Below are 13740 nucleotides of genomic sequence, written 5' to 3'. Positions count from 1 at the left end.
CGGTGGCTGCCTTTTTGGTGAAGGCGAAAGGAGCTTGCGGCTTGTGTTGTGTGCTTAGATTTCAGTGCACGTTAAAAAATCCCATGTGGTCGAAATTTCCTAATCCCACCACTACGGCATCTCTTATAATATATGTGGACTTCTGGGACTTCTGGGATACTTTGGTTTTGGGACGTTCGACCTCAACTATCACTATCAATCGTGATACAAACTGTTCAGTGCTAGTGCTTTTGTTGGGTTTAACTGTGCTTTCGCCAGCAAAAACGCTCACACACAGCTTGCCGCAACTGACACATGCGAGCAGCAGCTGAGCAGACACCGCCGTCATCCGCGATTGAGCGCAAGCTTGTCTAGGGCGCTCAAATTTCAGCAACAATATATATATTGTAAGAATTCATTGGACGTCATCTTTCTCATCTGTCAATAATCATTATCAGTGTTCGTTCCATTCCTCTTCATCGTCGGCACCATCTTGCTGTTGCTTGAATAAAGCGTCAGCTGAACCGTCATATTTCAAGTGCTGTAAGGTGCTTCCCGATCTCTTCGACCTCTCTCCATTCAAAGCCAGCTCCTAGAGCTCCGTTCGGGATGTCGCTTACGCCAGCAGAGCACCATGGTGCAAGAGCAAGCCCAACCGAACCACCCGTCGGCGCAACCACCCGCCGCCAACCCTCGGGAGCCTCCAATCTTCTCCGGTCTGCCTAGTGAAGATGTTAAAGACTGGCTCGAGAACTATGACCGCGTAGGTGTCTACAACAACTGGAACGAGGCATCGAAATTAGCACGCGTCCAGTTTACGTCTCTGAGGTTACCAAGGCGTGGTTCCTAAATAATGAGAGCGACTTCCGCGATTGGTCTTCGTTCAAAGACCAGCTCCGACGCATTTTCGGCACACCGACCGCCCGTTCAGAAGTTGCACGGAAGAAACTGGCAGAACGCGTTAAACATCGCGGTGAGTGCTACACTTCCTATATTGAGGATGTGCTTGCACTGTGCCGCCGTATCGACGACACCATGCCAGAAGGTATTCGTGTCCGGCACCTTCTGAAGGGTATCGGACCTACCACTTTCAACGCCCTCGTCGCGCACAACCATTCGGTGGTTTTCGACGTCGTCTCTGTATGCCAGCGGCTTAATACCTTGCAGTCAATCCACCTGTGACCCGACTTCTCCGAGAACTCCCTAGCAAACAGTATGAAGCTCCGATCCATCATTCGAGCTATAATTCGTGAAGAACTGCAAGCCTACAGCTTACCTCCTTTTAAAAACGTTCCCGTCAACCCGCTTCTAGCGATCTGCGTGGCATTATTAGGGAAGAAATGTCAGTGTTTCAAAGCACCCACCGTGCTCCACCATGCCCCCAACCCGCTTCGTATGCAGAGATCGCTTCAATGCAACCCTCGTGGTCTCAAGTGCGACCACCTGTGCCTGATTACGAACATCTCTCACCTCTAGTCGCCCGTCCACTGAACCCTACCTACCATTCTTCCTGGCGGGCCCCACGGCCTATTTGCTACTGCTGTGAAATTCGAGGACACATTTCCCGGGTCTGTCGACGTCGTCAGCAAGATAAACGTCGTGGTTATGCCGCTTTTGAACGGGACGACACATGTGCTCGAGGTTACTACCGCTATGCCGACTGTCCTTCCAACCACCGATTCCCGTCTCCTGTGGGCATTTCCAACACGACAAACAATACACGTGCTCCCGACCACGCTCCCCTTCGCCACTCCGACGCTCTGTTTCACCACTTCGACCTGTCTCTCAACTGGCTGCCCAGCGATCGGAAAACTAAATGGTGCAGTGTTTGGAGGGAAAACTGCATCGCGGCGAAATGACCCAAGTCCTCCTGAACGACCGTCAAACATGTTACTGGTGACTGTGCAAGGTGTGAGGGTGTTGGCTTTGTTGGACACGGGAGCAACAATTTCAGTTATACGTGCCAACTTGTGTTCTCTATTGCGGAAAGTGAAGACAGCCTACCTTGGATCATCTTTGATTGGCGCCAATGGAGCAATAATTAGACCATCGGTCCAATGTACAGCGCGTGTCTTCATTGATGGTATTCGCCATCACATCTCCTTCGCAGTCTTACTTTCATCTGCTCATGAACTAATTTTAGGATGGGACTTTCTCTCATCGGCATCTGCATTAATTTCTTGCCGTCAACATGTAGTCGAGATGACCGAGACCGATCACTGCAGCGAACGCGTCGACGAAAAACTATTCGTTTTTCACAGCTTCCGATACCATACTGCTCCAAGGTCAGGAGCAACTCATCACCATCACTTCTCCGAATATTGCCAATGGTGACGTCCTTATCACCCCTTCCAGCCGCTGTCTAGCTCGCGGCGTTGTAGTCCCCTCCAGCCTGGTGCGGTTTAACGACAGTGCTGCGATAATCCTTGGCCTGAACCCTACCCCTGAGCCTGTCCTCTTACCCCAAGGTTCTGCAGTGTCGTGTTATGTGGATACCCAAACGGTATCTTTGGTCTTTCTTGACGCCTTGAGAGCTCAGCCACAGCAGGCCCAGTCTGTTACTTCCTCCTCCTTTGCTCTCGGGATAAATCCTGACCTTTCTGCTTCTCAACCTGAGGCGTTGCTAAATTTGCTAACGAAACACCGGGCCTCCTTCGACGCTAATGCTTCGGCACTAGGACAGACCGCAGTTGCGCATCATCGCATCGACACTGAAGGTCAGACTGTTGTACGCCGTCATCCCTACCGAGTCTCCTTGACCGAGCGCAAAATCATCGAGGAGAACATGACCGATATGCTAAAAAGAAACATCATACGACCCTCTACCAGTTCTTAGTCATCACCCGTTGTGTTGGTACAAAAAAAGGATGGATCGGTACGATTTTGTGTTGATTACCGCGCGCTCGACAAGTTTACCCGAAAGAATGTATATCCGATGCCCAATATAGATGATGCACTTGATTCATTGCAAGGCGCCCAATTCTTCATCCTTGATCTCCGGTCCGGGTATTAGCAAATACCAATGGACGAAGCAGACAAAGAAAAGACCGCCTTTTCTACGCCGGATGGTCTTTACGAGTTTAACGTATTGCCATTTGGCCTATGTAATGCTCCAGCCACATTTGAAAGGATGATCGACAATGTTCTTCGTGGCCTCAAGTGGAAAACTTGTCTATGCTACCTCCATGATATCGTCGTGTTTTCTTCCACTTTTGGTGATCATCTGCAACGCCTAGATCAAAGGCTCACATGTCTCTCCAATGCTGGACTTCAACTAAACACAAAGAAGTGCCACTTCGGCAGCACAGCTATAAAAGTTCTAGGATATCTCGTTTTTAAAGCTGGCATCCAGCCTGATCCGGACAAAATTTCCGCAGTCTTCAACTTTCCGCGACCCTTTCGTTCCAAAGAACTACGCAGTTTCTTTGGACTCGCATCGTACTTTCGCCGCTTCATTCGCAACTTTGCCAATATTGCCGCTCCTCTCCACAAGCTCCTTGCTAGTACCGGTTCCTTCAATTGGAATGATCAATGCGAAGCCTCATTTCAAAAACTCAAGCAGGTACTGACATCCCCATCGGTGCTTTGTTATTTCGAAGACCAGGCACCTACGATATTACACACTGACGCTAGGGGACAAGGAATCGGCGCCGTCCTCCACCAGCGTGACTGTGCCTTTCGCAAGAAAATTGTCGCGTATGCAAGCCGCACTCTGACCTCTGCAGAGAAGAGATACTCGATAACCGAACAAGAGTGCTTGACTGTTGTCTGGTCCATCCAAAAATTTCGTCCGTATCTACATGGTCAACATTTTACTGTTGTGACAGACCACCATGCTCTTTGCTAGTTGTTCACAATCAAAAACGTTTTTGACGACTTGGCCGCTGGATTCTCCAATTACAATCATATGAATTTGACGTCATCTACAAGACTAAAAGACAACACCAAGATGCCGACGCTTTGTCACGATGCCCTTTGCCGCAGTTTTCGGCGCACGTCACATCCCCTTGTCAAATTGGCTATACGGAGGACGCCTCGTCGATATCATCCATTTCTTCCCTACCTTCATCCACCCGTCCGTCAGTACTTACCAATCACGAGCGAGCCGATTCTTATTGCACTGACATCATCGGTCGGCTTACCGGTGCTTCATCTTCCCCAAATGCCAGGCTCCGGAAACAACTCCGACTATTCAAATTGGAGAACGATGTGCTATATCGATACATTTTCCACCCGGAAGGGCACGGATGGGTTCCCGTCGTACCACGCGCACTACGCACTGAAGTTCTGCGCACTTCCCACGACGACCCGACGTCAGGACACTTGGGTTACTACAAAACATATGTGCGCTTCCGCAGTCGATTCTTCTGGCCAGGTCTTTCCACGATGGTAGCTAATTATATTGCCTCGTGCCCACTTTGCCAACACCGCAAGCGGCCCACTACTGGTCCAGTAGGGACCCCACAACCATTTTCTTCTCCATCAGAGCCGTTCTCTGTCGTCGTAATTGACCTCTTCGGGCCCCTCCCAACTACATCAGACGGCAAGAGATGGATCGTCACCGTGGTTTATCACTTGACGCTGAGTCGGAAGCAGCAACTTTCTTCTTGAATGCTATTTACCTACGTCACGGAGCCCCCCGTGTTCTTTTGAGCGATCGAGGCAAGGCATTTCTTTCAAGCACGCTCAGTGAAGTTCAAGCATCAAAACAGTTCATAAAACAACATCTAGCTATCACCCACAAACCACTGGCTTAACAGAAAGATTTCATCGCACGCTGTGTGACATGCGGTCTATGTATAACCGACCAGACCATTGCAATTGGGATGCCTTACTTCCCTTTGTAACGTATGCATATAATACGTCAGTTCAACGAATCTCAGGCTATTCTCCATTTTCCTAGTATACGGACGACAACCGACATCACCACTCGACGTTCCATTCTTTTTTGGCCCCGTCAACTCTTCACCATTCGTTTGCGACCACTTTCTGTCCCGTGTTTCTCAATGCCGCCATCTTGCCCGTGTAAACACCGAAGCTAGCCAAGAAGATCGCAAATATCGTTACGATGCCACTCACAGCGTCGTTCTCTACCGCCCTGGCGACGATGTACTTCTGTGGACTCCTGCGCGAACGCTTGGCTTATGCGAGAAGCTTGAGTCACGCTATCTTGGCCCCTACAAAGTTGTTGAAGAGACCTGCGAGCAGCAGCTGGGCAGACACATGCGAGAAGCAGCCGGGCAGACACCGCTGCCGTCCGCGATCGAGCGCGAGCTTGTCTTGGGTGCTCAAATTTCAGCAACAATATACATATTGTAAGAATTCATTGGACATCATTTTTCTCATCTGTGAAACACCACCATCAGTATTCATTCCGTTCCTCTTCCTCATTGGCGCCATCTTGCTGTTGCTTGAATAAGGTGTCAGCTGAACCGTCGTATTTCAATATATATATATATATATATATATATATATATATATATATATATATATATATATATATATATATATATATATATATATATATACGCAAGCAGTTTTCTCCATACCATTGATATGAAGAGCGAAGCGAGGTAAGCCGGTTGGCGAGATGGCCTGCAGTGTCGCATGTTTACTTGCGAAATGCCCAAGCACCATGGTTCCCGATCTCTCTCGTAGCTTGTAAGCCAGTGCTGTTTTGAATGAGTGACATACTGGAGCACCAGTTTATTGGGTTAGGCATTAGTTTGTGTGATTAAACAATTGTAAACAACCTTCGCTGGCATGAAACCAGCACCCGAGGTCAAAAAGATCAGAGTGATAAAGAAACCACCGGTAGTGCAAGTGGCCCTACGTCACCTGTCTCCCGTGTTGTTTACCGTTGTTGATATACGGCCGCCCAAATGACGGACCGAGTGGATGACAAACATCTGCCGAGTTTCACGCACGCTAGATGCTCGATCCGGCAGTGCAGTGGGACGGAACGTCCCCGAACAGGCTGCTACACGAGCACGTTCGACATCACATTTTGTGAAAGATCATACCGCGTGTCCCATACTTTATGCACTCAAGCAAGAGCTGCTTCCTCCGTGGGAATTTAAATGCCGCGGAAAATCATCCTAGCCGAATGCGCGGGCGACCACGCAGAGATAAATCCTGTGACGAAGGCTCCGCGCAAGCCAGGGGATCACCGCATCGACAGCCACATGGATTTCCTTGTGGCGCCCCCTATATTCACTGAAAGTTGCCAATCTGTGCAGTTTATGTTGTGCTCGTGATTGGACATCTATATTTGCTCAGGCAGCCGGACATTCCAGCACCAAGTTTCACGAAGAGCAGATGACCTGCAGTGTGGCAAGACTCACCGAACCTGAAACTTGAGCGCTGTGCAGCGCTACAGGGGACGCGGACAACTGAGCCTTGGTTTAATGGCGAATTCCATAGGGAAAGCTGGAGCACTCAAAAGCACGCTGAAAGTGCTCTCTTCGGAGCCCGCGTGTTGCAGTGGTCAAACAGGTGCAGGAGCACTGTCATCTATTGGTAGACTGAGAGTGCTTTCGCTGCGCCGAGAGCAGCCAGGAGCAGTTTGCAGTGCTCTCGCCTGAAAAGCGGAGTAGGCGCAGTGCAACGAGTCACGTGGTTCTTGAATGTCACATTCTCCAAAATTTTCCTCAGCGGCAAGCGTGGTGGCAATGGTAGCCACCGTATGTAGTTTGACACCACTGTTTTGTATGGGTAATGCGTCGTTAGCGTCATTGCACTAAAAGACTAGGTATAAGAATAATGAAGAGCGTGTGGTTGACCAGTTTCACGTGTATTTGGCTGCTTACCCACAGAGAATATGCCGGGGCTTGTAATGTTTCGAACACATGTTCTCCCCACTCATCACCCCCTTCACCTGCCCTCCGGACGCACGCCGAATTTCAGTGGCAGGTTGAGTGGCCCTGCTCTCAGTGCTCTGCTTCCCACTCCTCAAGGCCCTGCCCCTCTACCCCTGTTCTTTCAATGAAATTCGCCATTAGTCAGAGACAGAGGTGTTGTTGAAGGGGAGAACAAAAATAAGGACCCCTGGGAATGCTTTATTTTCCGAAACCATGGCAGCACGCTTCTCACCCCCTTCTTGTTGAGTCACGCCACAAAATTTCTTTTCAGAGTCCTGCGTGCATGGAAAGCAACTTCTCACGTCGACTGCCACAGAGCCCGGCTTTGTTCTCTCGTACACGTGTTAACCCTATCAGCTGTGCACCGTGTCACCAAGTTTCATCTTTTGTTAAACCGCCAACATTTGCTGCGACAGAGAAGTACGTCGTGCCATGCAGCTCCTTCACGAGGGTGTTAACATTCGATGAAAATACAAATGAAAAAGAATAATAAAATGTAACAAAAAAGTCACGCGCACACAATTGTAACCCTGGTGGAAACTAACATGTTTACAGAACTTAGCCATCTAATCAAGAGTGATTGTTTTTGTTCTTCGAGCAATAACCTGGTATCCGGAAAGCCAAAAACAAAACAAAAATGGACTGCAAATATTGTAACTGTTAGCATATTCATCCTCTGTATCCTTGAACGGGATGCAAGCTGTGGTTAGAGAAGTAATGGTGTTACGGAACATTTTGACAGATAATAACACTCGTACTAACCACGCAAACAATAAATTCAATTTTATTTTGAACCTGAAAGTACAATGTTGACGTCACTGGACAAAAATACTCAAAAGGGGGCTTGAAAGCATACGCTGGCCATCAAATTTGGCAGAGAGCAGTGACACAGTTATAAGGATTACACAAAACTGGCATAATAACGCAGAACAGCGTGAATAATTTTACACATAGCTAATACAATAACGCAGAACGCGCAAAGATATACGTTAGCATTGCACACAAAAAATTCATGAGTGCTCAAAGAAATAAACACGTTGTAGTTAGCGTGACTTACTGCTACAACACTTTGAGATCATTAAAGCCAGAGGTCATTGTCCTCCTCACCAGCCAGAGAGTCAAACGACAGGGCGCTTGAACGACGACGAAGGTTGATGTCACCCAACGGTACAGAGGGCGTGGCAGTAGTTCGCGTCCACAGGTGAGGCATGCGCGAGGCAGCGGGGTTCGATTTTCCGGCTACCTTGGCAAGCGCTGCATGGTCGATGTCAGCCTGTCAGCGGAGGCAAGCGTACGACGCCAATTAACTCTTGTAGCTACCTGGTATAGGTTCGGGTCATCGGTAAATATTGCAAACAACAACAACAACAACAACAACAACAACAACAACAACAACAACAACAATAATAATAATAATAATAATAATAATAATAATAATAATAATAATCTATCAGTAAGTAGTGATTCTAATATGTATCGAAAATATTCGTGCTGCTAATATTTCTGTTGCTAACTTTATTCTATTCAGAATTCATTTATGAACCATGCTTAAATTGCAACATTCGGATTTATTCCATACTTTCTGTCGCTAAGCAACTTGTGGGGTTTTTCTATGTTTCCCACAACGTTCTGGATTGCCATTGGCCCTAAGGCTATTACTGTTGGTTATATATGTAAATAAATAAATAAATAAATAAATAAATAAATAAATAAATAAATAAATAAATAAATAAATAAATAAATAAATAAATAAATAAGCAGATACATAAATAAAGCATAAACCATCCTAGCTGATGGCATTGGGATTTAGAGATCTACACTACAATACCTGCCTGTCCTGCATACAAGCGATTGCATACATTGTATGCATTGTGTCTGGTCACTCAAACTACACTACAGGAGTAGGGAGCCCAGCTAGTTGATACGAGTGCATTGTCGAATAGCTCAAATAACACACACAAACACCCACCCACACAAAAAAACCCCTCACACACACGCAGGCGAGTGAGATTTGTGACACAAGCGCATGATTTCAACTGCTGTATATGCTGTCGGAAAGACAACATATATACATAAAAACAACTGATCATTCGCAGTGACTCTCTTCAACAGCTAAAGGAAAGGGCAGTTCACTTTCCCGTTCACAGCCCCGAATGCATACCCTGACTCAGCAAGCGCACACAGTATGTATATATGTTGTCTTAATAATAATGGTTGGGGTTCACCGTCCCAAAACCGTGCAGTTATTACAATGAACGCTGAAGCGGAGGGCTCCGGAAATTTCGACCACCTGGGGTTCTTTAACGTGCACCTAAAACTAAGCACGCGGACGGGCCTCGAGCTTCTGGCGTCCTTCCGAAATAGAGCTGGCACGGCCGGGATAAGATTCCGCGACCAGGATATGTCTTTTTGTTTAGTTGATATAAAGGTCAATTGAAAGTGAGTGACTGCATTTCCAATACATCATAGAAATAGTGATAAGCCTTCTTATGAGGCTTTACACAGACAGACGCCACCACAATCCACGATGCGTATTTACGATCCGTGAACGTGATCCGGCGTCATCGCATGTGCAGCTCACAATAGCACATCGCTGATCGTGCTTTGTTGAAACTGATATTGGCGCCGACGCATGCAAGTAAATCTTATTGTCACTTTTCCATAGAAACGTTATTTTAAATGGAGTAACTTCAAGCTGCACCTGCGATGGAATATGAGAGACTTTTTCTTTAATTGATGGCTTTGCTATATTTCTGTCGACTTAAGTCTTAGTAAATTTGATTGATTGATATGTGGGATTTAACGTCCCAAAACCACCATATGAATATGAGAGACGCCGTAGTGGAGGGCTCCGGAAATTTTGAGGACCTGGGGTTCTTTAACGTGCACCCAAATTTGAGCACACGGGCCTACAACATTTCCGCCTCCATCGGAGATGCAGCCGCCGCAGCCGAGATTCGATCCCGCGACCTGTGGGATCGCCACTAAACCACTGCGGCGGGGCCTCTCAGTAAAGTATATAAAGTGGAAGCCATGGATGAAAACTTGGCCTGGTTTCGAGAACGGCTCTCTGTTATTTGCCTTGCGTACTTGCAGGTAAGTTTGCACAAGGAAAAAAAAAAGAAAACATGGATTTTTTTTCATCTGCTCACGTTCATATTTTGATTTTACTTTAAACGTTTAAACAGTCAACAATGTTTGCCACAGCTCATGTAAAGCGCGGAGGTTATGAAAGGAAGTAAATCTTTTAATTATTCGGGGAGAGGTACAAAAAGGAGCAAGCTAATATGGCGCAACAGCAACAACGCCGACGTGATTTCATTCGTCGTCTTCACCACCTTTTTGGGGGCGTTCTTGTACCTGCCGTCTAAAAGAATTTAAGCCGCAGACGTAACGTACTGTCCAGTGCATACTCATAACGTCTATCTCATAGCAATGTTCGTAGAAGTAAGCCGTCTACATGCGACGCATACAACGGGCTTAATTTTTCAGGATGCCTCAAAATTATTGCGGGGATATTTAGTTCATTCGAGCTATAGTTTCCAGAGTACCAGTACGTATACACGACGATCAATGGTTAAAAAGAACACAAGAGCGCGTGGCGTCCGCTTGGCGCCACCGCTGCTTAGCGGCTGAAACTAGTTTTTCGCAAAAGCAGTGGTTCTCTTTAGTCGTTTGCTACAATCTAATGTCGCACTTCAAGTCGTGGCGCAGCGAACCACTCGTGCGACGAAAGAGCACCTCACGTGGTGCTCACTCCGCCTGTGAGAAACCAGTTCTTGCTGGTGGTGGCATCTAACTTCCGCCACGCGCATTGTTAACACTGGCTGCCGTGTACATATGTAGAGTATAGAGCTAAAGTCAAGAGTGCCCACACCAGGGCGCTTCCGTACCTCAGAAAACCGGGACGAGTCCTTGAGAATGGAAGGCCTCCGTAGTTTCGACTCCGGTGGTAGCGGATCCAAAATAGGAGGAGCACTTGGCTGCAAATAAAACTCGTTGTAGTAGCATTTATGTTAGCAGTTATGACAGCAATATGTGAATATTTGTTCTAGTGTGCCTGAGGAACTTTTGTCGCTTACAACCAAGGAAGTTGAAAAAAAATTGAGTGGAAGGAAGCTTTCATATACGTCTTTTCAGTGTTTGTGAAGCCAGCATTTGCTTGGAGTCTACTTGAAAAAGCATGGCTTTCTCACGTGATACCGAACCTGAGAATAAGTGCTTTGTTCTGCTAAAGTGAATGCTAGCCTAAAAATAAAATGAGAAGCGGCTGCTCCTAACACAAAAAATGATGCTGTATTTGTACAGATAGCTGGATCTTCAGTCATATTTGTCCAGACTTCCCGTAATATACTTGGACAGAATTTGAACAGTATCTATCTGAGGAATCTACCAGCATTGAATTTGTACGGCATGTGAGCCGCACGCTGTTGTTCTTGTGCTCTGTGCTAACGTCTCATTGTGCCTTGAGTAACATGGCGGTGTTCCGGATTCACTTTTCGAACATAATTTTTACTTTAGCAGTTTTTATATGTAAAGCTTCTTGTGGTCAAGCTCAATCCAGTGTGCGGTGTAGCTACCCTCAATGTACATTCGCATCCTCTGCCCCTCTTTCGCCTCCCAACGCCGATGCAGGCAACGTTTGCTGCTAGCCAGCTTCTTTGAAAGCACTGACTGGACCTTGACCTCCAAGGTAGTGCCGGTGGAATATTTCTCCTCTGCATTGTTGAACAAGAAATATTTGCAGCGTGCGCGTTCAATAAAAGCGGACTGCTGGTCCCTGTGCCAACTTGGAGTCTTCTGTCTCTCATTGCCTATCAGCAGCAATTGGCATGTTCCAGTATGACACATAGGTCCATTAATGCATGCTTTGCGCCTCTCAAATTTTCTATCCTGGGCAGCACAGTGACAAGCGCCATCGTCATCATTGTCGCCAGAGCAAGCGTTAGCGCCCGCTGCTTCGCATCTATACATAGTTCTTTTTAGCGGGAAATGGTGCAATTTTTTGGTTGTCACAATCTTGAAACCTCATTGTTTTGATCACTTTTATAGGCAAGGCAAGGGTACTTGCCTTGCCTATAACTAGCAGTCTTATCACGGGGTTTCAATTATATGTACATGGCAGAACACCCTTAAGTGTGCAGACTGGTTTGCAGCGCAGGTGCTTAGTTTAGCGCAGGTTCAACGCCCGACCGAGGAGAGATCGGGTGTTGAACTGACAGGTCATCTTCGTCAACGAAGCCTTCTTGTTCTAGTTTTTTTTTGTCATCTGGCAAATGAAATTTTACAAATGTCCTTTTCGTGGAGGAAATGACGTCAGTGAATTTTTGGTGGACCACGGTATAAAACATTTTTGTGCTTGCAAAAGCTATTCCATATTCGACTTGATTCTGGAGCTACGCTCCCATCTTATTGGACACTGTTCCAAGTAACGAACGGCGCAAGATCCAGAAGTTTTGACCGGAACTTCATACTAAGAACAGTATATATTTGCCAGTATATACATTTGCCGGCAGGTATTGCGGATCACTTGAACTTGCCTGTGACTCCAGAGCGGTAATAAATACAACTGAGGGACGTCGCTTCCTCGTCGGCTTGTCGTCTTTCGTCGATGCGTCGGAGCCGTGCCGCTGAATCTGGGCGTGAAACGGGAACTTAATGCAGAACCTTAACCTTTCGTACCAAGGAGGTAGTGTTAATGTATTGCAAAGAGCCTTCGTAACTATTCCTAACAATTACCTGCTTTTTCTGAGTTTAAGAAACTGTAGAACTAGCTTTTGCACGTTCGTTCGGGTGTGTAAAATAATCGAAGACGTTCAATTGTTTTTAGATCGTATCTTGAAATCAAAACCACCGTTACCAGTTCAGGGATAGCGCTCTCTTATAGCCATAGACAAACGTCAAAAAGACACTGACGACAATTACCGAAGCTTATTTCATGTTCGCCCATAATTAAACAATAAAGCCTTCATTGATATGATAATGCGCAATGAACTAGCGAGTCTTCGCTTCCTATTCCGCATAAAAAAACTCTTGTATAGAACACTACAACGCCAGTGGAAGAAAACAACATAAAAAGTAAAATCACATTGCGCCTAACTCGAGGTACTGGTTACGGCGAAAACCTTGAGTGGCTTTGTTGGCAATCCCGACCAATATACTTGCCCAAGTTTTTTTTCAGAATCGTACGGGCTAGCAGATGTACATTTCCGTCTAAAAGCCCCTGTGTCTTCCTAGTGGTAATTCCCCATCATGGCTTCACCATGCGACGTCACGAGAACTTTACATACTGCTAAATCTTGTGATGTAAGTATGATGACTTCATCACGTGACAATTTCGCTTTTTCAGAGGTTTGTGGATCCTGGGGGGCACAAGAAACACGCGCAAAGCTGTATTGACCCGACGGATTAAATTGGGATTCGAGCCTGCGGATTGCGTACCACGTCACCATACGTCAGCCCTTTTCCGCTTTGTCGCTCAGTCCGTATGGACCGATTTGTTAAACGATGGAAGCCTAAATCGAAGTAGGTATTGCCACGAGGCGTATTGCGGATAGTGTTGCGCATGCCGATACCGCCGGCACGCGGCCTTATCGTGGTCCAGGATGCACCGCGACTCATCTGAGAAGATCATGACCCGCACGTCGACCATTCATTGATAACGAGATAGCACCAGACGCTACGGCGACTGTATCTCGGATGGTGAACGCACCTTGCGTTCCCGTGGGACATTTCTGTTACCCGACGGCCGTCGAACGCGCCTTGCGTTCCAGTGGGACATTTCTGTTACCCGACGGCCGTCGAACGCGCTGTTCGCCTCCCGCTAAGCCGGTGTGTCTTTTTTTTCCTTTAGTGGGCGCAAGTCCGCCAAATACACGGATCTCCTTCTATTTCTACTAAC

This window comes from Rhipicephalus microplus, unplaced genomic scaffold (assembly GCF_043290135.1).
Source record: "Rhipicephalus microplus isolate Deutch F79 unplaced genomic scaffold, USDA_Rmic scaffold_147, whole genome shotgun sequence".
Lineage (NCBI taxonomy): Eukaryota > Metazoa > Arthropoda > Arachnida > Ixodida > Ixodidae > Rhipicephalus > Rhipicephalus microplus.
Note: the sequence above shows the minus strand (reverse complement) of the source record.